Raw genomic sequence first — 25,282 nt, 5'->3', positions numbered from 1 at the left:
AATTAACCAAAATGTGAGGAATTATGTGTCAAGTGTTGAGTGTCTTTTATGAGAAATTTATGAGATTAATTAACTATTTAAAACAAATATATAGAAATTAAATTGAAGAGAATTAAAACACATCAACTCATAACAAAAAGCTAATAAAGGAGTTCACCCCTCCTGGGCTACATCTCCTTGGACCTGCTTCAATGGCTAGGCCCTCTTTGGATTAATGGTTAATTCTTTGATTACATGCACTTGCACTTCTCCAATGGATTTGAAACCTACTCCATTGGATTCAGAAGACCCAAAAACCCCAACAATGACTATCCAAGCTCTGCAATTGGACTACAACTGATCTAGGCTTGACCTCCTCCACTGGTGGCCCTAGGCTTCTTTGAATTTCAACATAGAAAAATCACATACAAAAGTGTATTTCTACCTCTGAGACATGTTCCATTGTATTCAGAGCATCCAAATCATCTAGGAATGACTCTTTTTGAGCCTAAATTGGTTGAATAATGAAGAAGTTATGGTCTCTTCAGTTTTCCCTAGGAAGACTCCACTAAATCTGGAGAAAATCCAGTTAACCCCACCAAATTTGGATCAGTGCCGATTTGTCGAACCTACCAAAACCGTCGCCAACTAAATCCATAATTAATTAGGGGATAATCTTGGTTAATTAGTGCTAATGCCCATGGTTAGTGTTAGCGTTGGCCACCGGTTACGAAGTTGGTCAAATGTAGAGGTTAAGCTTAGCGGTTACCTCCCAATTCGCCACATGCGTTTCTTGAAATACAAATTATGCCCCATGTTTATTAAGTAACATGGTTGTGGAAGAAAGGTAATGTGTTGGGCTTGAGTGGGCTAGGTTGTGCGAGTTTGATACCCCGGCCTGCCAAAACATTTTAAATGACCTTTGAGAGGGCACGTGGCGGCCTCCGAGTTTGCCACGTGTCAGCTTCTCATTGGTCGAGCTCAATGTCGTTGACCAACAACATGTCGAAAATTGTCAAAACACGATTGAGCCACTTGTGGGAATATTCCTTGGAATATTATTTTTGCTGACTGGGTTGTACGGATGCCTAGTCAACATCCCAGTCAGCCTTGTACCTAAAATTTTGCATGTTTGACAAAGTGGACAAAAGTATTTATCTTTCTCATACCAACTCTGTTTTGAGTGAAATGACTTGCGTTGCGATCGTATTGCTGATACGAACACGATCGTTTAATTTTTGAGTGATTCCTAACAATTTGATTTTTGGGCAAGTTTTTTCCCCTAATCTAGATTCCGATCAGTAATTCAAGAGCATACACTTGCTCCCACGTATGGGGTTGATTATTGACATATGCCCAACCAAATTCTTGCAATTAAAACAATCCAAATTAAATGTAACCCCAAATATAGTAAGTCCAAGCAGCAGCAACATGTAAATCAAGTGTCAGAAATGTCAAGTGACAACAACTAATGAAAACATAGAAAAAAATTGCAAGCCTATAATTACATATCTTCAGTTGGTAATTGCAGCACCGTCATTTGTAGAGAAGAAGGCTAGCTTCAACGTAGATTTTTTGAATTCAAAGATATCACTCACATACTACACTACTTGAGTAGAAATTTGCAACCAGGATCTCGATGATAACATGTGTCTCAAGGCCTAATGAAAAAGTACAATAGGTGGAACTCCATTTTGTTAATGAGGAAATTTAGGTGCAGGTTGCACCTGGTGGATTACAGGTTTGGAGAAAAAAATGATAATAGGACTAGAACAAAAGTTTTGAAGGGTGTGAACTACTGTGAAGGAACACATGTTCCCATTTCTGAATTTCATGAAACACCATCCAAAATGATTTCATCTTGTCACAATGATGCAATGACCAGAACAGTAAAGCGTAAAACCTTGCCACACTTGAAACTCACCCCAATGCATGCATAGAGACTTAGATGCAAACTAAATTTAGTGTGCAAGCACACGCTGTATGGAAGAGGAGCCTTAATGTAAAATGATATGATCCTAGGCCCTAAACCCATAGGAATAGGAAGAATCTTGAATGATAAACCTAAAAAATCCATATTTGTAACTTAGTCAAAGAGGCATGGAATCATATCATTAAACAACAACAATCGTACTTTCGCTAGTTGTGTTCATGGATAGTCTGGTATACCCAAAACCTGCTAGGACAAATATAATGGTTTTTTGTAACACCCTCCTCCCACATCTACCGAAGAAACTGGCAAGCTGGGGTAAACATGCGATGAGAGCCACTATGATAGGAATCAACCTCCTAGGTAACCTTAAGGAAATGAAGGCGACAAAACAAGACCTTACATACCTCCCTCAGGTGCTTCAGGACCCCCAGGAGCTAATCCACCACTCTAGGTGCCCAACCCCTAAGTGAACCTATAATTTCAATGAATTAGACCGAGAGTCACTCCCATGACAAGGCATGCAAGTGACTGTAAACCCATAGTTACTCTCACAGTGTCCGCAAGGGAGAGACTGCAGCCTCTACCAACCAGTTTTATGCTAGAGACTGTGAGATTTAAGCCACATTTTCAAGGCTAGTCTCCGAACCAATGCCTAGAACTTGATGAGACTCTCCAAGACATTAAATGACACCACGGAAAATCCTCTAACATAAAAATTTATCAAGGGATTGACCTAACCAAGCCTAACCATGAAAAACATTTTTCTAGACACTTAGTAAATATGCAACCTACAGGTGTAAATAACAGATCTCATACTTATCTGAGATTCACTATGAAGCATTATCTCCTTATCGCATTAGCTTCCATTTCATCCATTAGGTCATAGATACATTGATAATTCAATAACAAGTAAGAATCATGATGAGATACACTCATAACTGCTGTCATAAAATACATACATAACAAATATAATAGGGACAAAAATACTAATAAAATGACAACCATCTAAACCACATATAATCCAACATAATACTCATAAGGATACAAGGAGAAATAACCTCTTATTGATGATGAAAAATCCAAACCTAGGATGGGACTTCCACATTCCACCTACCTGTAGAATGACTAAGCCAAATGTCTCTTCAACCATTCACCCTCATGCCATATTCCAATCATGAATGTGGGATCTCATAGAACACATCAATCGAAACTCATACATGGCTTCCAGAGGCCATCCATCTCAACCCATGAAATAGTGATTCCACCTCATGGTCAGACATCACAAAACCAACATCAGATCAGTCTTTATCCCAACCTTCCAGGGCTCTAGAGTGTTTGTTCCAACTGAGACTACGGAACTAGTAACTCAACCCAGAACTTTTATTGGGCTCCAGAGCATTTTTCCAACCAAGGCTATGGGACTAGTAACTCAACCCACAACTTTTACCAAGCTCCAGAGCGTTTTTCCAACCAAGGCTACGAGACTAGTTGGTGGGCTCCAGTATTGTAGCAATAATGCTACAACTCCTGGGGCTTCCTATCTCTAATTTTATCAACCCGGTAGTTCGTACAAACTTGGAAGCGACGGTGCTGTATGCACAAGTACTAGCTCTTGTCGCAGCTGTCACTTGGTCAGCTGGCACAAGTCCGCTAGGGCTCAAGCCAGCTTCTATATGTTCTCAGAAGAAGCTTTCTAAATGATGGACGAAGGCTATCTCAGAGGAAATCAATCTACTTTGCAAAAATGAACTGAAAGCCAACCAAAACATGAAACCCTAGTAAACCCTAATCTGACTAGTTTGACCTCTATGATGCAATAGTGAAAGTGCAAATGTCTAAAAATGATGCCATTACTTCTAGTGATGTGAAATGCATGAACTCAAACTACTTTCATGAAAAAGAACATTGTTTTTGTATTTTTGCTTAAGTGGTTGGAGTGATTACGGTTTTGTTCTTATTAGGGTTTGGCTGTGCAGAGGTGGTGCGAAGGGAGAGAAAGCTTGGGAAAGGTCAGGAGGGCTAGGAGAGGTCCCAGAGGGTCCCTAGCATCAGTCCACAGAAGTCTACAACGTTCAGATGCTCGGCAACCAAGTTTGTAGGCTTCTACAGGATGTCTGCAGGGGATCCTACAGGAAACTAAGGAATTCTACAGGAAGTCTGCTACCTTCTATAGGATGTGTTGTAAGTGGAAGTTTTGGGTGATGGTGAAGTGATGGAGCGGTATGGGTGGATAGGTAAGGTGGAGATGGAGCTTGTGATGGCTCAGGGACAGAGGAATAAGATGGAGAGAGAGTGCACGGAGTTGGTTGGTGAATAGAAGGATGGAAACAACGAAAGGTAAAAAAAAATGAAACTACGTGGCAATGGAAGAGTTGGAAGGTGAACGAGCTGAACAGAGGTCGAGTAGGTGGCTTTAGGCGTGGTTAAGAAGAAGAAGAAGGAAGTGGAATGATACTGAGCAGTGTAAATAAAACAAATTGCTTATGTCTTGCACCAAAAACGAGAATCCATTAACCTATGCTACCTGTGCTATTAAACCTATGAACAACAATGTAACTCATGAAGAAAAGTCGTGCATGTAATTGAAATGAAGAAGTATGGCTCAAGAGCAAAATGCATGGAAGGATCCACGATTAAAACGACTGTGTTGCAGCTTGCATAAAAGTAGAAAAGACTGCATTTTTTTGGTGGTTGGTATAGACTGCACCCCAATCCCTAAACAGAGATGGCAGTGAAGGCACTAACAACCTTTTCTTGGAGCTCCAGTGAATTACAAACCTCCTATTCTGATCTAAGCAACTGAAAGTGATTTAACCATAAGCTAATCCTACTCAATCTTATTAAATAAATCAAATCAGCAGACTGTGTTCTTGAAATACATATCAAAACAAGGAAACAAAGTGCTGGAAAGAAAGGAAAATAACACTACAAGAAGAGGAGATCTATTGCTCTCAGGTTGGGCCCTAACCTGAGAGCTATAGCTCCCTTAAAAGCTTAGAATTAGATCCAAATCTGCTTGCCTTTATTCATAATCAAAAGTCTAATGTCATGCCAAAACTGGCTTACAAAAACAAACACCGAGATGTGCTCAAAAATTACAATATCAGTCCAAAAGTTCAAAAAGCTCCTAACAAAGGCTACGACCTTCATATTTATACACAATGAAGATCAAGCTGGCTTCCTCCATTCGTGGAGCTTGGCTGTCCAACTGAAAGTCAAACTGCTGTAAAACTGCTGATCCTGTAGAACGTGTTGGCTGCCTTTAAGCTCGGTGGGGAGAGCTGTTGGAGCTCGGAGTTAAGGTGAAAATCACGAGGAAGGTCATCAAGACTGTGGACAACCTCCCTATGAACCCGCAATGTCACCTTTGTTGTCTCCTTGTCTCCTTTTGCGTGGTCTTTTGCTCTCTTTAATGCCAAAAACCTGAAATCATCATGTATTAGCCACATAGATATAATGTCTGCCCTTCTTCCTACAAACAACACGAATATACTAAGAAATGAATGCATAAGTGATAAAAGATGAATGGTTGAGCAAGGTAAGTAGGCCAATATGAGCCCAAATTGTACCAAAAATTGGGGCTCATCATCACCCCCCAGCTAAAATATTTGCTCATCCTTGAGCAACTTAGTCCAAATCTTCATCCTTCATTGCTTTTACTGCTTCCCTTACATCCCAAGGCTCTGTGGTAGTGTCCTCTTTGCTGATATGAAACCCTGCTTTCCTGTTCACCTCTTCCCATTGTTCACTGTCATCCTCCTCTGTATTGCCTTCAGTCAACCCTAGCAGTAGTGGTGGGCTGAGTTTAAGGCCAATCCAGCTGGCCTGGAGGCTTTGCATGGATTTCTTGTAAAGGTCTACCCTTGCCAAAGCTTCCCTCATCCGAATTGGGGTATGGTACTCCCGGATTTTCAAGCTGTGTGCCAAGGTATTCCATCTGCGTGTACATGCTTGGGCAGCACTTTCTCCTAACAATCTTTCCATGTCTTCAAAATGAGCTATGGCTTGGGCCTGTTGGTCCATAAATCTCAAGGAAGCTGTGGGATCAGTAGACAACTGTTGGTGGGTGGAGATGAATGCAACCGGATCCTCTGGTTCTGCTCGAATGAACAGTCGCTCGCTCAATTCTCGGTTCATGACCGATTTTGCTTCAGCTGCTCTTTGATCCTCATGGTTCAACCATGAAGCAAACGCCATCAATTGCATATCACCCAAGGCAATATTGGGATCCCATGAGACTTCATTAGGCAAAGCCAAATTGCTGTGGGTTTTGGATATGTGAAATACCTCTTTGTGCCAAGGTATTTATTTGGAACTGCAGCCATTGATCTTTTAAGTACAATCCATAGGATTTTGCAGGTTGTCTGCACTGTATTGCCTCCATGGCCCAACTGGGCATGCAGGCCAATTGTGCTTCCTTTTGCTGCAGCTGTTCTTTTAGAGCTTGCACTTCAATTTTTGTTTGTTGTTCTGCTTCCTGTAGAAGTGTCATTGGTTCCTCAAGAGTGGTGGTCAGCTCCTTTTTGCCTTGTTGTTCCTCTGTGGTGTCTTTGGAGGATGTACCTGCCCCTGCCCTTAGTTCCTGTAGCTGCAATCTCAGCTTCTGGTTTTCTTCCTGTAGAAGCACACGTTGGCAATTAGCCACATGTTTAGCCATGGTGAATTCGCTCCTGACCTCCTTGAGTTGCTCTTGTAAAGGGCCTATGTCTGCCACACCCTTTGACTTGGCGATCTGCATCCATGTGTGGGTACGGACTCTTTCTTCCTCCAATGCAAAAAATAGGGGTACAGTAAATTTCTGCGGTATGATTTTGCCCGCCTCTAAGAAGGTGTAGTATGAACTTAGATTAGGCTGAGGGATGGGTTCTGGTATATGTACTTCTTCTGCCTCTTTAGGTGGCTCTACCTCACCCTCCTTTGGTGGTGATGAGGGTCCTTCTCCTTCCCTCTTCTCCGTTTCCTGTAGCCGGGCGAGAGTGTCCTGTAGAACATTTTCAGCTTCCTGTAGCCGAGTTTTTTCAGTCAACAGGTCTAACCTTTCTTGCCACGTATTTTTCTTTGGACTCCCCTTCTTGTAGGTGTTTGTTATCCTTGAGGGGGACTTTTCCTTGGGAGAAGCAAGGGTATCTTCGATGACAATCGGGCTACTGGACGGAGGCTGTGGCTTGCCCGTCTTTATCCTAACACTTCTTCGAGCTTTAAAGTATAGAGGGGTCTCCCTCTTCCTCTTTTCTTTTGGCTTAGGTGGTGTGCTGAGGCCAGCTAATACAGCTGCTGCCTCCCTTGCCAGAATGTCCACCTTCTTCTCCTTGGGTTTTACCTTTTCAGGGCTTCCTGTAGAAGTCCCTGTTTTGGTAATTTTCGGGCTTCCTGTAGAAGACCCTTTTGCCAATTTCGGGCTTCCTGTAGAAGACCCTTTCTCTGTTTTCGGGCTTCCTGTAGAAGCCTGTTTCTGCTTTCCTGTAGATACGGGTGTCACCACCCTTGCTTGCTTTGCTGCATGGGTTTTGCTTTTTGGTTTGGTTGCAGGTGCTGACGAGGTACTTGGGCTGATGTGGACCACCTCAGCTTTGTCCGTTCTGCTTTTCAACCTCTTTTCTCTTGCTGACAAGATGGGTGTGTCACCTTTTTCTTTGTCATCCTTTTTCTCATGCTTCTTCTTTTGTTCTTTCTTCTGCACTGTGGTCGGGGTCTTCTGGCCTGTTTCTTTCTTTCCCTCGGCCACTGCTTCCTTTTCCTCACTGCTGGAGGAACCCGTTTCTTCAATCAACATCCTTATGTCTCCATCTCTTGTCAAATTCCTGAATGATTCCCATGAGAGGGGAACCTTATATGAATGAAGCGCATCCTCCACAAGAAGTTTGATCAACCCATGGTGGGCTACCTGATCTGGTATGCCCTCTTTTAGCTTTGTGGCACACTCAATTAGAGACTGTAATAGGAAATAAGGGATGCTCAGTTTCTCTTCTACAGGAAGATCAATTCGATGCCTCAATTCAGTGAGCAACCGAAAGCGATATGCGTACACGATGCTAAAACGGCCTTCACAGGTTATATACTTCATGATTTGTAGGCTGACTTCATTCCATGGTGGCAGCAAGCTGGTTCTTCGCACCCCATTTTTGTCCTCCGAGAATTCCTCCTCAGGTGGAAAGAATTCTTTCTTGGCCTGCTGGCTCAACTTCCTTTCTTCCTTATCCCATGGCAAACCCATTGGAAGTTCAGTAATTCGACTGATGTATTGTGGGGTGAGCTTGAGGCTTAGGCCCCTGAAGTTCACTGTGGCCAGTGTCTTGGATTTCGGCCTCAGAGCCTGCAAAAATTCTTCTGCCACTTCATCATCGTACCCCTGCAATTTGTCACAAAAAGATATCCATTGAACCCGTGTGAAGAGCTCTACCACTTCCTGGTTTTCCCTTAACTTGGTTGAATCAGTGGGTTCTCGTCTTATAAACCCACCCGGCATGATAAAACAGTTTCCTTAACCAGATGTGGTGATTGTGGAAGAAATTTGGTTTACTGAGACAGAGCATAGAATGTCATGCACATAACCCACAAAACTTATCCCTGAGGAACTTAACACAGTTTAATTACTCGATATCCTGTAGAATGACAGTATAGGCACAACAGACAACAATTTCACCGTTTTTCTATGACCAGACTGTGGACGACAATTCTGCCACCTTTAATAACCAGTGCATGAAGAGTTTAGGGTTACCTTTTTTTTAATTTGCCACCTTTTTACATGAGGCACCCGCTTTCCTGTAGAAACTGCGATCCTGTAGGATGACAGCGTTCCTGTATAATGACAGCGTTCCTGTAGAATGCAGCGCGCGATTTTCGGGAAGACTGTAGTCGGTCTGCGCCTTGGGTGTGCTTCACAATCGTTCTGATAGCCAAGGGCTCGGCGTATCGAACTGCAGAAAGATCAGGATAACCGCTCGAGTTCAAAACGGTGGTTGATACATGCATGAGTGCAATCTAGCCTATTAGATTTTGAATTCGGCGGAATCCGTGGCGCGGGGGTGAGCTGTCCCCGCCGGACCGTTGGGTGATGTCACCCCATCATTCAACTACGCGTTCACTTGCTGCCGCATCAATTCCCGCAGATCTGCCGCCGCCTCTTCTGTTAAACTCGTTTTTTCGACGGGATTGCTCTCACGTGCGTGCTGCCCATTCTTTTTGTCATGGCCGCCACTCACACATCCAACTAGACCATTAACTGGCTGACGTGGCCGGCCAAATGGCCATACGGCCGCTCAACCCATTCACCTTTACACTTAGCAATCAATCAAAGTAACATTCATGCAATCTGATGGAAGGAAGGGTCGAGACACTTACCTGCGCGGCTGCACACGATGTTTCGGTTCTTTGGACGCTGATGAGTCGATTTACCTGCTGCTGGCGAACTTACACAGGCCCGGAGGTCCATGTTCACGAGCTGCCGACGATGGATGGGATGCTTTAGTTGCATGCGCCCACGTTTCATTGCATATGGCTTGCGCTGTGAATGGTATCCACTTTAGCAGGCTTAACTGTTACCGGACTCCCGCGGGATGTCTTGGAACAGTTCTTCCTCCTTGGGTGCATGCTGCACGACGATGGATGGCCTAACGATCATGCTCCCGGAGCTTCTGGCTGACTGTGATGAATATGGTGTGAGATCTCTAGCGTTTTTTTTCATTTACAATTTGATTTCTCTCGAGACTCATCGATCTGCTTTGCTGGTGCAGGTAGCTTGTTGCATGTCGACAAGGAAGGTGGAACAAGATAACAGCAATGTGCAAGGGTGACAACAGTGGCTTGCATGCGTCCAAACCGATCCTTAGCCGTTAGATCTCCTCATGAAATGAATTCTGGCCCGTTCTGAGCTTCTACAGGAAGTTTCCTGTAGAAATACAGAGCTTCCTGTAGAAAGGTTGCGTTCCTGTAGAGAGTCTGCACCTTCCTGTAGAAAATCTGCATCTTCCTGTAGAAACTCTGCATCTTCCTGTAGAAAATCTGCGTCTTCCTGTAGAAGACTCAAGCTGTAATAAAATTGCACATACCTTGGAGAAAATGAGTATTCTTGGAGGAGGTGTTGGTGAGGTGTCCTGACTGCATGATGAGGACCCTTGGCTTTGAGTTGAGAGGCTTCCTCTCCTCCATAGAACACCTGCATGCAATTTTACATAATGAATCTGCTGACCTTGTTTTTTTCTTGTGTTTTTTCTTCTTTTTCTTTTTTTTTTTTTTTTTTTTTTTTTTGAAAGATAACAGGGGCGCCTCATTGAGGTTTTCACCCTTGCCATCTGCCTTAAGCACCTCAAAGAGGTTTTCACTCAAGGATCTTTTTCCAATCTCTTTTTTTGAAAAGACAATAGGGGCGCCTCAATGAGGTTTTCACCCCTACCACCTGCCTTGGGCGCCTCAGAAAGGTTTTCACCCAAGGATCTTTATTATTTCTTTATTTTTATTTTTATTTTTTATTTTTAGATTCTTCAGGGTATGCCCAAAGCAGAGGCAGAACCCTTCTCTATGACCAACACTGCCTTCTCCATAGTTTTGATGAACTCTTGTCTTGAGGGAGGCTTCCTGTAGATCTTCAATCGATGCCCATTGACAAGCATGGGGATGGCTTCCTCATCAATGGTCCGAATAAGAACAGATCCATTGTCATGACATTTTTCCACTGAATATGGCCCTAGCCATCTGGTTCTCAGCCTCCCCTTGAAATCTTTGTATCTGGAGTCATACAACAAAGCCCAATCTCCCGGCTGAAATTGCTTGTCATGGAGATGTTGGTCATGCTACACCTTTCTCTGAAGTTGAACCACTTCTGAGTGAAGGAGGGCCTGCATTCGGTGCTCATCCAGTCCATTCAGCTGCAATAACCTTTCTTGTTGTGCATGGCTGAGATCTAGGTCCAGCTGAGCTGCCATCCTCAAAGTGTTGTATTCAAACTCAATGGACAACAAAGCTTTCTTCCCATAGACCAGCTCATAAGGTGTGAAGCCGGTGGTGGTCTTCCAAGTAGTGTTGTAAGCCCATGTGGCTTCAACCAGGCGATCTGCCCAGTCCTTTCTGCTGCTGCTCACCACCTTAGTCAAGATCCCTTCTAATGCTCTATTGGTGACTTCCACCTGCCCATTTGCTTGAGGGTCATAGGGGGTGGAAGTCCTATGCTTGATCTTGTGATGAGCTAGTAGATCTTCAGCCAGGTTGGAGGTGAACTGGCTCCCTTGATCGGTGACCAGCTCTCTTGGATAGCCAAACTTATAGAAGATGTTTTCTCTTAGGAACTCGGCCACCTTTTCTTCTGTTGCTGCTTTGATTGCTTTGGTCTCTGCCCACTTTGTCAGGTAGTCAGTGCACACAATGATGTAAGACCTTTGCCTCGAAGGAGGGTTGATTGGGCCCACAAAGTCCATACCCCACTTCTCAAATGGCTCAAGAGTCACCTGAGGTTGGAGAGGCATCTCATCCATTTGGGTCGGTTTCCCCATTCTTTGGCATTGGTCACACTAGCTGACATATCTTCTTACATCTTGATGAAGTGTGGGCCAATAGTAGCCTGCCTGCAGGATCTTGAAGGCAGTTCTCTTTGCTGCAAAATGTCCTCCACAAGGCCCATCATGACAGGTGAGGAGGATATCAAAGACTTCCTCCTCCCTTACACAACGCCTTAAGATCTGATCGGGGCCAAGATTGAACAGATTGCCCCCGATCCAAGTAAATGAGGCACTTTTTCTGATGATTCTGCTCTTCTCTTTTGAAGATAGGTGCGGAGGGAACTGTGCTGAAACAAGGTAGTTTGCTATATCAGCAAACCATGGAGAGAGTACTGAAATAGCAAACAGATGTTCATCGGGCATCTGGTCATCCACTGTTCCATCCTCATCTGCAGACAAATCCAATCTAGATAAAAAGTCAGCAACAACATTTTCTTTACCTGGTTTGTCAACAATGGTCAAATCAAACTACTGCAATAAAAGTAACCATCTAATAATACGAGCATTCACATCTGGTTTATTCATTAAATATCTAATTGCGGCATGGTCTGTATGTACAAAGGTTTGATATCCAGTGATATAATGTCGGAACTTGTTCAGTGCATGGACCACAGCCAAGAATTCTTTCTCGGTTACAGTGTAATTCAGCTCAGCTTTGGACAAGTTTTTGCTAACAAAGTAAATGGCATATGGAAGTTTTTGCTCAACTTGTCCTAAAGCTGCACCTATGGCTTTGTTCGAGGCATCAGTGTGGATGTGGAAAGGTAGGGCCCAGTTTGGACCTCTCAGGATTGGGGCTGACACCAACTTGTCCTTCAATTCATTTAAAGCCCTCTGACAATCGTCAGTCCATTTAAACTCCACATCTTTTGCCAACAAGCCAAACAATGGCGAGGCTAGCTTGCTGAAGTCTTTAATGAATCTCCGGTAATATCCTGCTAATCCCAAGAAACTCCGAACATCCCTTACCTTTTGAGGAGGTGGAACCTTCTTGATGAGAGCAATTTTGTTAGGATCCACCTGTAACCCTTGGCAAGAAATGGTATGGCCTAGCACGGTCCCTTCAGTCATTAGGAATTCACATTTTTCAGGACTAAGGGACAAGTTCATCTCAATGCATTTGGTTAGGACGTTTCCCAGATTGGACAATGCTTCTTGAAAGTTGGCCCCATAAGGAGTGAAGTCATCCATATAGATTTCCACTGCATCATGGACCAGCTCTGAAAAGATGCTCAAAACAGCTCTCTGGAAGGTAGCAGGAGCATTGCATAGCCCAAAGGGAAGGACTCGGTAGGCAAAGGTACCCCAAGGGCAAGTGAAGGTGGTCTTATCTTGGTCTTCCGGGCTGATTTGGATTTGGTTGTACCCGCTAAACCCATCCAGGAAAGAGAAGAACTTCTTTCCTACCAGTCCATCCAACACTTGATCTATGAAAGGTAGAGGGAAATGGTCTTTCTTGGTAGCTTTGTTCAGTTCTCGGTAGTCCACACAGATTCTCCATTTCCCATTTTTCTTGGGAACCAACACTAGAGGGGACACCCATTCACTATCTGAGATGGGGTAGATGAATCCGGCATCCAACAGTTTTTGCAATTCTTCCTTGACAATGTCCTTAAGGGCTGGATTCATTCTCCTCTGGGGTTGCCTAACCGGCCTACAATCCTATTTGATGTATATGTGATGGGTACAAACCGAAGGATGGACTCCTTTCATCTCCTTATAGCTCCAAGCAAAAGCATCTAGGTGACTGGCCAACAGGCTACACAGCTCCTTTTCCTGGGAAGGAGCTAGGGAGGAGCTGATATTCAACGTTCTCTCAGGGCCGAACTCCACATTCTTGACTCTGGGAGTGACAGGGTTGGTTGTACAAAGATCCACTAAGGTGCTAGCTTGGGCATCCTCCACCAATTTCTCTAAGGATAGTGCACTGGAAGGTGGATTTTGGATCAAGGTCTCAATCAAGTCATCCTCGGTTGGGGGGTCTCTTCTGGTGGTATCTAGGGTGCACAGAGATGCTGAGTACACCTCGTCTTCCTCTCCTTCTTCTAACCAGAGTGGTAAGTCATGCTCTAAGGAGGGTTGGGCAGGAGGGTATAGGACTAGCTATTTGGACATAGGACCATTTTTGATGGTCATATTTCCTGCACGGCAACTTATGTAAGCATCTGCAGTGGCTAACCAAGGCCTTCCCAAAATGAGAGGGTATCTAGTAAGCTTTGCCTTGGGTTGCAGAACCAAGAAATCTGCAGGGTATTCCCAAGAGTCGATAGAGACCAAGACATCCTCCACAATCCCTTCGGGAGTCACAGTGGAGCGATCTACTAATTGCAGTGCTGTCGAGGTCTTCCTCAAGGAACCCTGAAGATTAAGTTTGAGCATGGTGTCCCTGTTCATCACATTAATGGTAGCCCCCAGATCAATCAAGGTGTGAGGTATGATGGTGCCATTGATGTGGACATCTACTACAGGACTTCCAGGATCTAGGTACTTTGGGCAGATGACTTGTCCTAACATAAGGTCAGACAGTTGTCCTATGACATTGATGGTTGAAGCATCTTTCTTACGCCTGCCTGGGTGTTTGAAACACTTTTCCTTAACCAGTTTGTTGTATATTGGCACATCCTTGATGGCTTGGAGAAGTGGTATTTTTACACACAACTGCTTGAGCTCACCCAGAAGCTCATCCTCCTCTGGGTTGGGTTGTGTGGTGGCTGTCAGTCTCTCAGGAAAGGGTGGAATAGCCTTTGGTTCACTTTCCTGTTTATCTTCCTCATCCTCTGGGGGAGGAGGTTGGCGATCTGGTAGAGTCTTTCCAGATCGAAGATTGATCTCCTGGATCTCCATAGCATATGTAGGGCATGAGGTTTCCCCAGTGTATACCTGTTGGGCCTGTCTATTGTTGGGGTTTGGGTTCGGTTGAGCAAGCATTTGAGGTTGCCTTGGAGGAGCAGGAGGTAATGGCTGAGGTTGAACTGGTGGCGGAGGCAAAATGGCGGGAGGAGTATTGTACTGGGGCCTCCACCCCGACTGAGGTGCATTCCACTGAGGCTGTGGCTGGGCATGTGAATGATATGAATGAGAAGTAGGTTGAGTATGGTACTGAGGTGGATAAGACCATGGAGGAGGCATGGAACAGGAAGGATGAGCAGGGGGACCCCAGGAAGGCATAGGAGTCGATTGGTTGGGGCTGTAATAAGCTTGAGGTGCCCCTTGCATCCCCTGCTGATAAGGTCTAGATCCTTGTGGTCTCCTTTGGTTGAGGTAATAGAGAGGTTTAGTGGGAGCTTCTGTCCCTTGGTACATGGCTTTAAATCCAGGTAAGGTTGGACATTGGTTTGTGGGATGGTCCTCCTCACAAACGAAACACACTTCAATCGAATGCAATGGGCATTCGTTCTTAGGGTGTCTCCTTGTGCACCTAGGGCAGAAGACAGCCAAGGCTCTCTCAGCTTCTTCTTTCTTCTGCTGGATCCTGAATTTGTCCAGCTGCATGGCAATGGTCTGTCTCACCTCACTCTTAAGATCTTCTAATTGATTTGCAAGCTCATGTTTGGAGAAAGGGACACTAGTTGAGAGGAGGTTTCCTCTACCTCGTTTCCGAGCTGCCCTGGAGTGGTTTCTAAACACAGTCTTGATGTCCTCATAAGGCAGTTGGTAAATGTCCCCCCCAGCTAACATGTGAAGGGTATCTAAGAGGTCTTCAGGGACTCCTCGGAGCAGGACCAACTTGAGGGATTCAGGGTCAAGTGTGCACCTGGCCCGCTTATAGCTAAGTTGGAACCTCTCCTCATAATCCTCTAAGGACTCATCATTTCCCATGGTCATCCGAAAGATTTCTCCCTTGGTTTCCTTAGACCTACAGTAATCCCTGTACTTGGTATTGAAAGCTTGCTGCATCTGAGCCCAAGTGGTGATACTATTCCCAGGTAAGCCCATGAACCAGCGTAATGTTGCATCCTTAAGAGTTGAAGGGAAGAGTTTCAGCTTTTGCTCATCTTCAGTATAGTCATAGGTTCTACAAAGGACAGCAAACTCAAACAGGAAGGTATCAGGATCTTCGGTAGTCAGTCCATGGAAGTGAGGTAAGGCAGAGGGGCTAATGTTCTTCATTTTCATCTCTCCATTGGTCTCTCGGATGGGGAAGGCACCTTCTATTCTCTCATCTTCTCTTCTATTGTCAGCCATAGCTTCAGATGGAGTGGTCTCTAACTCTTCTTCTTCTATAGGTTCTTTGTATATCTCGGGATGTTCGCCTATAGGTTTTTCTGGATCACTATCACCAAAGAAGAGAGAAGGGTGACTCAGTGATGTGGTGGGGGTGTTGGGTAGGAATTTGCCTGATTTATCTCGGTTTCTACGAGGCATGAAATGGAAAAGACTTTCTTTTTTTTTTTTATTGTTTTTGCTTTTTCTTTGGTACCTACCTAAACACTAAACGAAAGATAGATACTACAAAACTATAAAGATGCAGAATTAAACTGAAAGCAGGAAAGAACTAATCTACTTTGCTCAAATGAAATTGCAGGAATGGAAATGCTAGTCTACGCTTGCAGAATTGAAACACTAATCTATGCTTGCAGAAAGGAAATGCTAATCTATGAAAGCAGGAAATGCTAATCTATGAAAGCAGGAAAGGCTAATCTATGAAAGCAGGAAATGTCTATGCTACTTTTGCAGAATAGAAATGAAATAAACTACTTAGCAGAAGATTGTAGTGGAAAATAGAAGAAAAGCAACAATCACCAATACTCTGACGCTTCCCCGGCAACGGTGCCAAAAAGATGGTGGGCTCCAGTATTGTAGCAATAATGCTACAGCTCCTGGGGCTTCCTATCTCTAATTTTATCAACCAGGTAGTTCGTACAAACTTGGAAGCGATGGTGCTGTATGCACAAGTACTAGCTCTTGTCGCAGCTGTCTCTTGGTCAGCTGGCACAAGTCCGCTAGGGCTCAAGCCAACTTCTATATGTTCTCAGAAGAAGCTTTCTAAATGATGGACGAAGGCTATCTCAGAGGAAATCAATCTACTTTGCAAAAATGAACTGAAAGCCAACCAAAACATGAAACCCTAGTAAACCCTAATCTGACTAGTTTGACCTCTATGATGCAATAGTGAAAGTGCAAATGTCTAAAAATGATGCCATTACTTCTAGTGATGTGAAATGCATGAACTCAAACTACTTTCATGAAAAAGAACATTGTTTTTGTATTTTTGCTTAAGTGGTTGGAGTGATTACGGTTTTGTTCTTATTAGGGTTTGGCTATGCAGAGGTGGTGCGAAGGGAGAGAAAGCTTGGGAAAGGTCAGGAGGGCTAGGAGAGGTCCCAAAGGGTCCCTAGCATCAGTCCACAGAAGTCTACAACGTTCAGATGCTCGGCAACCAAGTTTGCAGGCTTCTACAGGATGTCTGCAGGGGATCCTACAGGAAACTAAGGAATTCTACAGGAAGTCTGCTACCTTCTACAGGATGTGTTGTAAGTGGAAGTTTTGGGTGATGGTGAAGTGATGGAGCGGTATGGGTGGATAGGTAAGGTGGAGATGGAGCTTGTGATGGCTCAGGGACAGAGGAATAAGATGGAGAGAGAGTGCACGGAGTTGGTTGGTGAATAGAAGGATGGAAACAACGAAAGGTCAAAAAAATGAAACTACGTGGCAATGGAAGAGTTAGAAGGTGAACGAGTTGAAAAGAGGTTGAGTAGGTGGCTTTAGGCGTGGTTAAGAAGAAGAAGAAGGAAGTGGAATGATACTGAGCAGTGTAAATAAAACAAATTGCTTATGTCTTGCACCAAAAACGAGAATCCATTAACCTGTGCTACCTGTGCTATTAAACCTATGAACATCAATGTAACTCATGAATAAAAGTCGTGCATGGAATTGTAATGAAGAAGTATGGCTCAAGAGAAAAATGCATGGAAGGATCCACTATTAGAACGACTGTGTTGCAGCTTGCATAAAAGTAGAAAAGACTGCGTTTTTTTTGGTGGTTGGTATAGACTGCACCCCAATCCCTAAACAGAGATGGCAGTGAAGGCACTAACAACCTTTTCTTGGAGCTCCAGTGAATTACAAACCTCCTATTCTGATCTAAGCAACTGAAAGTGATTTAACCATAAGCTAATCCTACTCAATCTTATTAAAGAAATCAAATCAGCAAACTGTGTTCTTGAAATGCATATCAAAACAAGGAAACAAAGTGCTGGAAAGAAAGGCAAATAACACTACAAGAAGAGGAGATCTATTGCTCTCAGGTTGGGCCCTAACCTGAGAGCTATAGCTCCCTTAAAAGCTCAGAATTAGATCCAAATCTGCTTGCCTTTATTCATAATCAAAAGTCTAATGTCATGCCAAAACTGGCTTACAAAAACAAACACTGAGATGTGCTCAGAAATTACAATATCAGTCCAAAAGTTCAAAAAGCTCCTAACAAAGGCTACGGCCTTCATATTTATACACAATGAACATCAAGCTGGCTTCCTCCATTCGTGGAGCTTGGCTGTCCAACTGAAAGTCAACCTGCTGTAAAACTGCTGATCCTGTAGAACGTGTTGGCTGCCTTTAAGCTCGGTGGGGAGAGCTGTTGGAGCTCGGAGTTAAGGTGAAAATCACGAGGAAGGTCATCAAGACTGTGGACAACCTCCCTATGAACCCGCAATGTCACCTTTGCTGTCTCCTTGTCTCCTTTTGCGTGGTCTTTTGCTCTCTTTAATGCCAAAAACCTGAAATCATCATGTATTAGCCACATAGATATAATGTCTGCCCTTCTTCCTACAAACAACACGAATATACTAAGAAATGAATGCATAAGTGATAAAAGATGAATGGTTGAGCAAGGTAAGTAGGCCAATATGAGCCCAAATTGTACCAAAAATTGGGGCTCATCACTAGTAACTCAACCCAAGTTGTTACAGGGCTCCAGAACGTTTTTCCAACCAAGGCTACGAGATTAGTAACTCAACCCAAGTCGTTACAAGGATCCAGAGTGTTTGTCCAACCAAGGTTTCTAGGAACTAATAGCTCAACCCAAGCTAAGGAAACATGAGAACCAATCATAAAATAAAGCAAATAACCCACAATACCATGGCTATCTAGAAAATGGCAAGGCTAGGCATTTCCACTGTCAATCTTGTCAATCCTCCATGTTAGTGACATATCATGACCAAGAAACCATATGCATGTGCCATGCATGCCAAAACTAGTGAGGAAAACACACATGCAACTCGATACTTACAAGAAAAACCCATTTTAGTTGTTGATATCGATGCCCTCTTGCGCTTTTGTGCTCTTCCTTTGCCTTCTTGCTCCAAGACTCCAAGTATGCCACACCATCCAAGAGTGCTCCAAGAAAACTCTAAGTATCCAAGAGTATGAGAGAGAGAGAGAGTAATGAGAGAGCTCCAAAAATGAACTGATCAAATCTCACCCACTGATCCTCATAAGAATTTTTATTAATGAGGCCTCTATTTTCTTCATTTTCCATTATTTTCCTTCATTTTCCTCCTCACATGAAACCTGTGACCTTTCACCTTCCTTTTCTCCTAATTTCCATTATTTTCATAAATAAAATTCCAATTAATGCCTCATGCCTTTCCAAAACCTTATCCATTGCCTTTTCCAATTTCCTTTAGCCATAATAAACCGAATCAACACCGACTACGATGTTTCCCCCACCATTCAGCTTGAAATACATGTCCCATCATCGTGGCCTTATATATATTTTACATGGAATTTTCACGAGGGTTGTTACAAAACTGTCCCCCTTAGGGGAACACCATCCTCGGTGTTCAATGACACCTATAACCAACAAGATTGTTGAAAACAAAACATACTTCCCATGGAGCTTTATAACACAACTCATTGCAATATTTACAATGAAAGACCTGCTCAAAAGAAAAACATCATGACAACATGACAGCATACCACATAGTGGAGATTTATAACACAACTCATTATGGTATTTACAATAAATACATATACACATACACATTTTTTGAACCAACAAATAACCATACTATCTATGGAGCTTTATAAATCCAACTCAATACAATATTTACAATAATATACACATTTTGAAAACCAACAAATAAAAGATACGATGCCTACATCCCCAACAAGGGAATCCAGAGGCTCACACCTCCACCCTCAAGTAATACCAAGATTCACCTCCTTCCTAGGAAGTCTAGAATCCACTGCCAAAGTCAAGCTACATCAAATTTCCAACGCTACAATCCTGCACCCCTTGTCCTCTCAGTGAACAGTTACCGACTCAATGTTTCAGGGCACACTCCTAATGTGCATCTGATTCCATTTGGAAATGCTAATGGCCAAAACAAATCCACCCCCAATCTTCCCTTCTCTTCTACACAGTCCCTCGGGCAATCCATTCAATCCCTTCCATGCAGTCACTCACATTCCAAGTTCACTGGCACCCACATCCTAGGAAATCCATCCCTTGGAAAGGTTTCCTTACATCGGAAGATACAAAAAACAAGTTATATCCCTGCCTCAAAACCATCATATCGGTCATAGCATTCTCATGGAAGTCAACAGAAGCTATTGGGTACTAGTGTCCCACAATTGCCTTGTTCCTGAATGCTTTACTAGCATACTGTTGCATTTTCCAATTCCTTTTGTTGTTGCAAATTCTTGCAGTCAATTTTCAATCACCCAACCAGGAATTTCATGCATTCTTGTATGAAGCACATAAAGTCTATTAGATTTAAAATAAATTGAAATAAATTCACATCATACCTCATTGGTAGCTCGTCAATAAGGTACATTTGCAATCATGTTCACTTCCTATCACAACAAGTCAAACTAGCATATTTGACCAAATCAACATGTATAAAAATATCTCATTAGGTTAGCTCAAAACATAACCATCATAGATCAAAATCATAAATCACATGTAACCATCATAAACCAAAATCATAATTCACATGTAATCATCATATACCATAATCATAAATCACATGTATAATAAAACTGAAATAATATATCGATACTTATCCTTTAATCGATCCTTACTTTTGCCTTTGTTCTTATTTCGTATGCACATCGGATCAGTTTCCACACCCAACAAACACCCAATGCCTTCTCCTCAACCAGGTGCACATATACATAGTGTGCATCACACACATACAACCACACACGACATACAACTCCATGCAATACATGCACCTACACCTAACATACAACACATACAACTACACCCAGTGTATACAATACAATAGATACGCCTACATCCAGTGCATAACACAATACATGCACCTACACCTCGTGTACAACACAACACAATACATCTATACCTAATGTACAACACCACAAAATACATGCACCTACACAATGCACATGCATAGTACCAGATTGTAGGTTTTAACCCCGTACATAAATTACCTGCATACGAATTTTAAAAGCAGAAAATAAATAAAGGCAAGATCATAGCACATAAAACAAATATACACAGAGATTTTCCCCTAGATCCTAAAATAGGGATTACCAAATTGATTTTTCATTATGTCCCTTTCAATGTTACAATACATATATATACATATCGAAGCATCCATAAATCCCAATCCATTAACCCTGGATTAGAACATAATCGTATTTCCGTTGATCGGATCTACAAAATACCATGGTCCGAAAACCATCGTTCCCAAAACCATGTGCGAAATCCATGCACAAAACCATAAGTAGGTTTGCCCACCTAATATAGGGTCCAAAAAGAAAAAAATCGGGGCGATGCCCTAGACCCCGTACAGGAGGGCTACCACCCCACTCAAACCCCCCTTATAGGGGGGCTATTGCCCCTTGCTACATCATGGAAATAATATAACACAACCCAACATTCTTCCACTTGTTTTTTCTTTCCACCAGGGGCCATAGGAGAGCTTAGTCATTGATCTAGCCCTGCAACGCCCATTGTTTCTCTACACCAAGAGAACTTCTCAGAGCTCATAGATTTTGTCAATGCATCTGCAGTATTCTTCAAAGTGTCCACCTTTATCAGTAACACCTTTTTGTCTTCTATCATATCCCTCACAAAGTGATACTGAACATCAATGTGCATTGTCTTTGAATGATAAGCAAGGTTCTTTGCCAAGAAAATTTCACTTTGGTTGTCATAGTCTATACTTATAGCTCATTGTACTAACCCCATACTTGAACAAAATATCTTCAACCAAACTACTTCCTTGATTGCATGAGTGGTTGCCATGTATTCTGCCTCTGTAGTTGATAGTTCCACTACACATTGTCTCTTAGTCATCCAACTGACTGCACCTCCAAATAGGTTAAACACATACCCACTTGTAGATCTTCACTGATCTAGATCTCTAGCCCAATCTGTATCAACCAAGCCATGGATATCCAAAACTCTATCCAATCCTGGTTTTCCTTGGTAGCACAAACCATAATCACTAGTGCCACGCAAATACCTAAAAACCCACTTCATTGTTGTCCAATGCTCCTTCCCTATTTTTGACATAAACCTGCTCAATACTCCCACTGCATGTGCAATGGTTGGTCTAGTATAGACCATCGCATACATCAGGCTATCGACTGCACTTGCATATGGAACACAGGACATGTCCTCTTCCTCTTCTTGTGTCTTGGGACACTATTCAACAGATAACTTTACACCTACAAGAATAGGAACCTTCATCAATTTACTACCTTGCATATTATACTTCTGTAGTATTGTCTCAACATACCCAATCTCTCTTAATTTCCATGCCCAAAATATAGTTTGCAGGACCAAGATCTTTCATGTCGAATTTGGAGGAAAATTGGGTCTTCAAATCCTGGATAATTTCTTTGTCATTTCCAACTAGCAACATATCATCGACATACAAGAATAGATAAATAACACTGTCAGAATTAATTTAAATACACACGGTGATCTGCTTTGCTTCTAGTTAAGCCAAGTCTCCATATAAATGTATTAAATTTCTGATACCACATCCTTGGTGACTGTTTTAACCCATAAAGAGACTTTTTTAACTTGCATACCAGTTCTTTCTTACCCTTCACCACAAATCCTTTAGGTTGCTTCGTGTAGATCTCTTCTTCCAGATCCGCCTGAAGAAAAGTTGTCTTCACATCCATCTGTTCTACCTCAAAATCAAAAGCAGCAGCAACAAATAAAGGTAATCTAATAGAAGCTATCTTGGAAATAGGAGAAAAAATATCACCAAAATCAATTCCCGGCACCTGGGAATAACCTTTTTCTACCAACTGAGCTTTGTATTTATCTACATTTCCTTTTGCATTCGTCTTCTTCTTGAACACCCATTTGCTACCAATGGGTTTCCTTCCAGCCGACAACTCCACCAGATCCCAAGCCTCATTTTTGTGCAAAGATGCCATTTCATCAACCATGGCCTCTTTCTAGAGTTTGCCATCCTCTGAATCTACTTCTCCCTTCACAGTTATGGGATCATCATCAGTAATAGATAAAGAAAAATTTTAACAGAAAGCAGATGGACTATACCTTTCTGGTTGTCTTCTTTCTTGATCTAATCTTCTCACAATCAAAGTTCGTGGCTCTTCATCTTCTAATTCCTCTTGTGCTGTAGAGTCTGATTCTTCTTCCTTTAGCTCAAACTCTATCTTCTCAGGTTCCTTTGATGGGACTTCATGTTTAATAACATCTCTCACCTCTCTAAACACCACATCTCAGTTGTACACAACCTTACTTGTAATAGGGTTCCAATGCTTATAACTTTTTAAATCATCCTTATACCCAACAAAGATGCACTTTTTAGATTTAATATCCAAATTTGTTCTTTTGCCCTTTGAAACATGTACATATGCATCACATTCAAATACCCTCAGATGCGAAACAAAGGGATTATGACCAGTCCATACCTTTTGTGGAGTTTTATCCTCCAACACTGATGAAGGTGAGTTGACCAGGTAACATGTAGTCTCCACCGCCTCTGCCTAGAATTCTTGTCTTAACCTGACACCACTTAGCATGCTTCTTGCCCTTTCCATCAACATCTTTTTCATTACTTCTGCAACTCCATTTTTCTCAAGTGTGTATGGAGTAGTCTTTTGCCGTGCTATACCACACTTCTACTGAATTCTTCAAATTCCTTCTTGCAAAACTCTCCACCATTAACTGTCCTTAGCACGTTTATCTTCTTCTTTGTCTGGTTTCCACTAGAGCCTTAAATTCTTTAAACCTGTCAAAGACTTCATAATTCTTCTTGAGGAAATATATCCATTTATTCCTTGAGAAGTCATCTATAAATGATACATATTACATAGACTTACCCAGTGATGGAACCTTCACAGGTCCAAACACATCACTGTGCACAATCTCTAATATTTGTTTCGCCCTCTTACCACCAGAGGGGAAACTCACCCAATTATACACAATTTTTCACAGAAATCACAATCGATAGAGCTATTAGTCATACCTTCTACCATACCTTTACCATGAAGTATTCGAAGGCCCTTCTCTCCAATATGTCCAAGCCTTTTATGCCATAGCATGGTCTTTTCTCCAGAGACCACTAGATTTTCTGCTCCACTTTCAGGAACCACATAACTATTGCACCCATCAATAATAGTTCTACCTTGCAGCTTGTACATAGTTCCAATCCAACTCCCCGCATCAATACTAGTGCTCCTCGAACCATCTTGTAGGTATATTTATCGAACACTGTTTTTACACCTGTATCATCCAGCTTGCTTACAAAAATCAGATTTCTGGCAAATGCAGGAATATCAAGATCACTCGGAAGTGTTCTAATCCTTCCACCTTGCAACTTTAACTTGAATTTTCTACAGCCAACAATTCTAGCCTTCTTGTCATCCCCAAAGAAGAGATCACCACCATCATATTTATCATACTCATAGAACCACTCTCTATGGGGACTGAAGTGAAAGGATGCACCTGAGTCAATCAACCATGCCTCATGATCTACATGTGTACTTGAAGAAGAAGCCAAGTACACATCCCCACCTTCATCTGACGTGGTTTTCGCCTCTGCAGAAGGAGCATCATCATATCCCTTTCCTTTCTTAGGATCTTTAGATTTACAGTCCCTTTTGTAGTGCCCTTCCTTTCCACATTTCCATCACACCTTTATAGGTTTTCTTTGAGATTTAGATCTCCCACTGGAGGACTTATTTTTGTTTATGTTTTGGGACCGTCCTTGTACAGACAAGGCATCACCATTCTGTCTCTCCATATTTTTCTGTCTCATCTCCTTCGTGAGCAATGATGAGACTATTTCATCAAACCGTAAGGCAACTACATTGCTACCTATTGCAATAACTAGACTACCCACGAATCTGGTAGAGAACACAACAAACTCATGCACTTATCTTCATCTAAAATTTTGTTATCAACAAATAATAATTGGCTTACCAGAGTATTAAATGTTCTCATATTCTCTGTCACTGAGTCCCCATATTTCATCCCCAAGTTATATAGCTTTTTTCGTAGGAACAATTTATTCACCAGAGACTTAGATTGGTACAAAGTCCCTAACTTGTCCCACAAAGCCTTCATTGTAGCTTCCCCTGATACATTCAACAATACTGAATCTGAGGCACACAATTGTATTGTGTTTTTTTTCCTTATGATCCAACTTCTTCCATTCTTCATCGAACACTCCCGTTGGTTTAGTACTTGGATCTACCACAATCCACTGATCCTTATCCACCAACATATCCTCCATCTTGAGTTTCCACAACTCAAAACTCCGATCATTAAATTTCTCGATCTCTATCTTTCCACTGCTCGCCATCTTCTTTCACCACCAGAATCAATCTCGTAGATCTCCCACTGAATAAGGCCTACTACAGGCTTGAGCAAAACCCCTCAATAGGAAAGGTGTCCCTTTGAAGCCAAAACAGCTTTGATACC

The sequence above is a fragment of the Pinus tabuliformis genome, chromosome 9, assembly GCF_031772625.1.
Source record: "Pinus tabuliformis cultivar Carrire ecotype Pingquan chromosome 9, CPIR1, whole genome shotgun sequence".
In the NCBI taxonomy this organism is placed as follows: Eukaryota; Viridiplantae; Streptophyta; class Pinopsida; order Pinales; family Pinaceae; genus Pinus; species Pinus tabuliformis.
Note: the sequence above shows the minus strand (reverse complement) of the source record.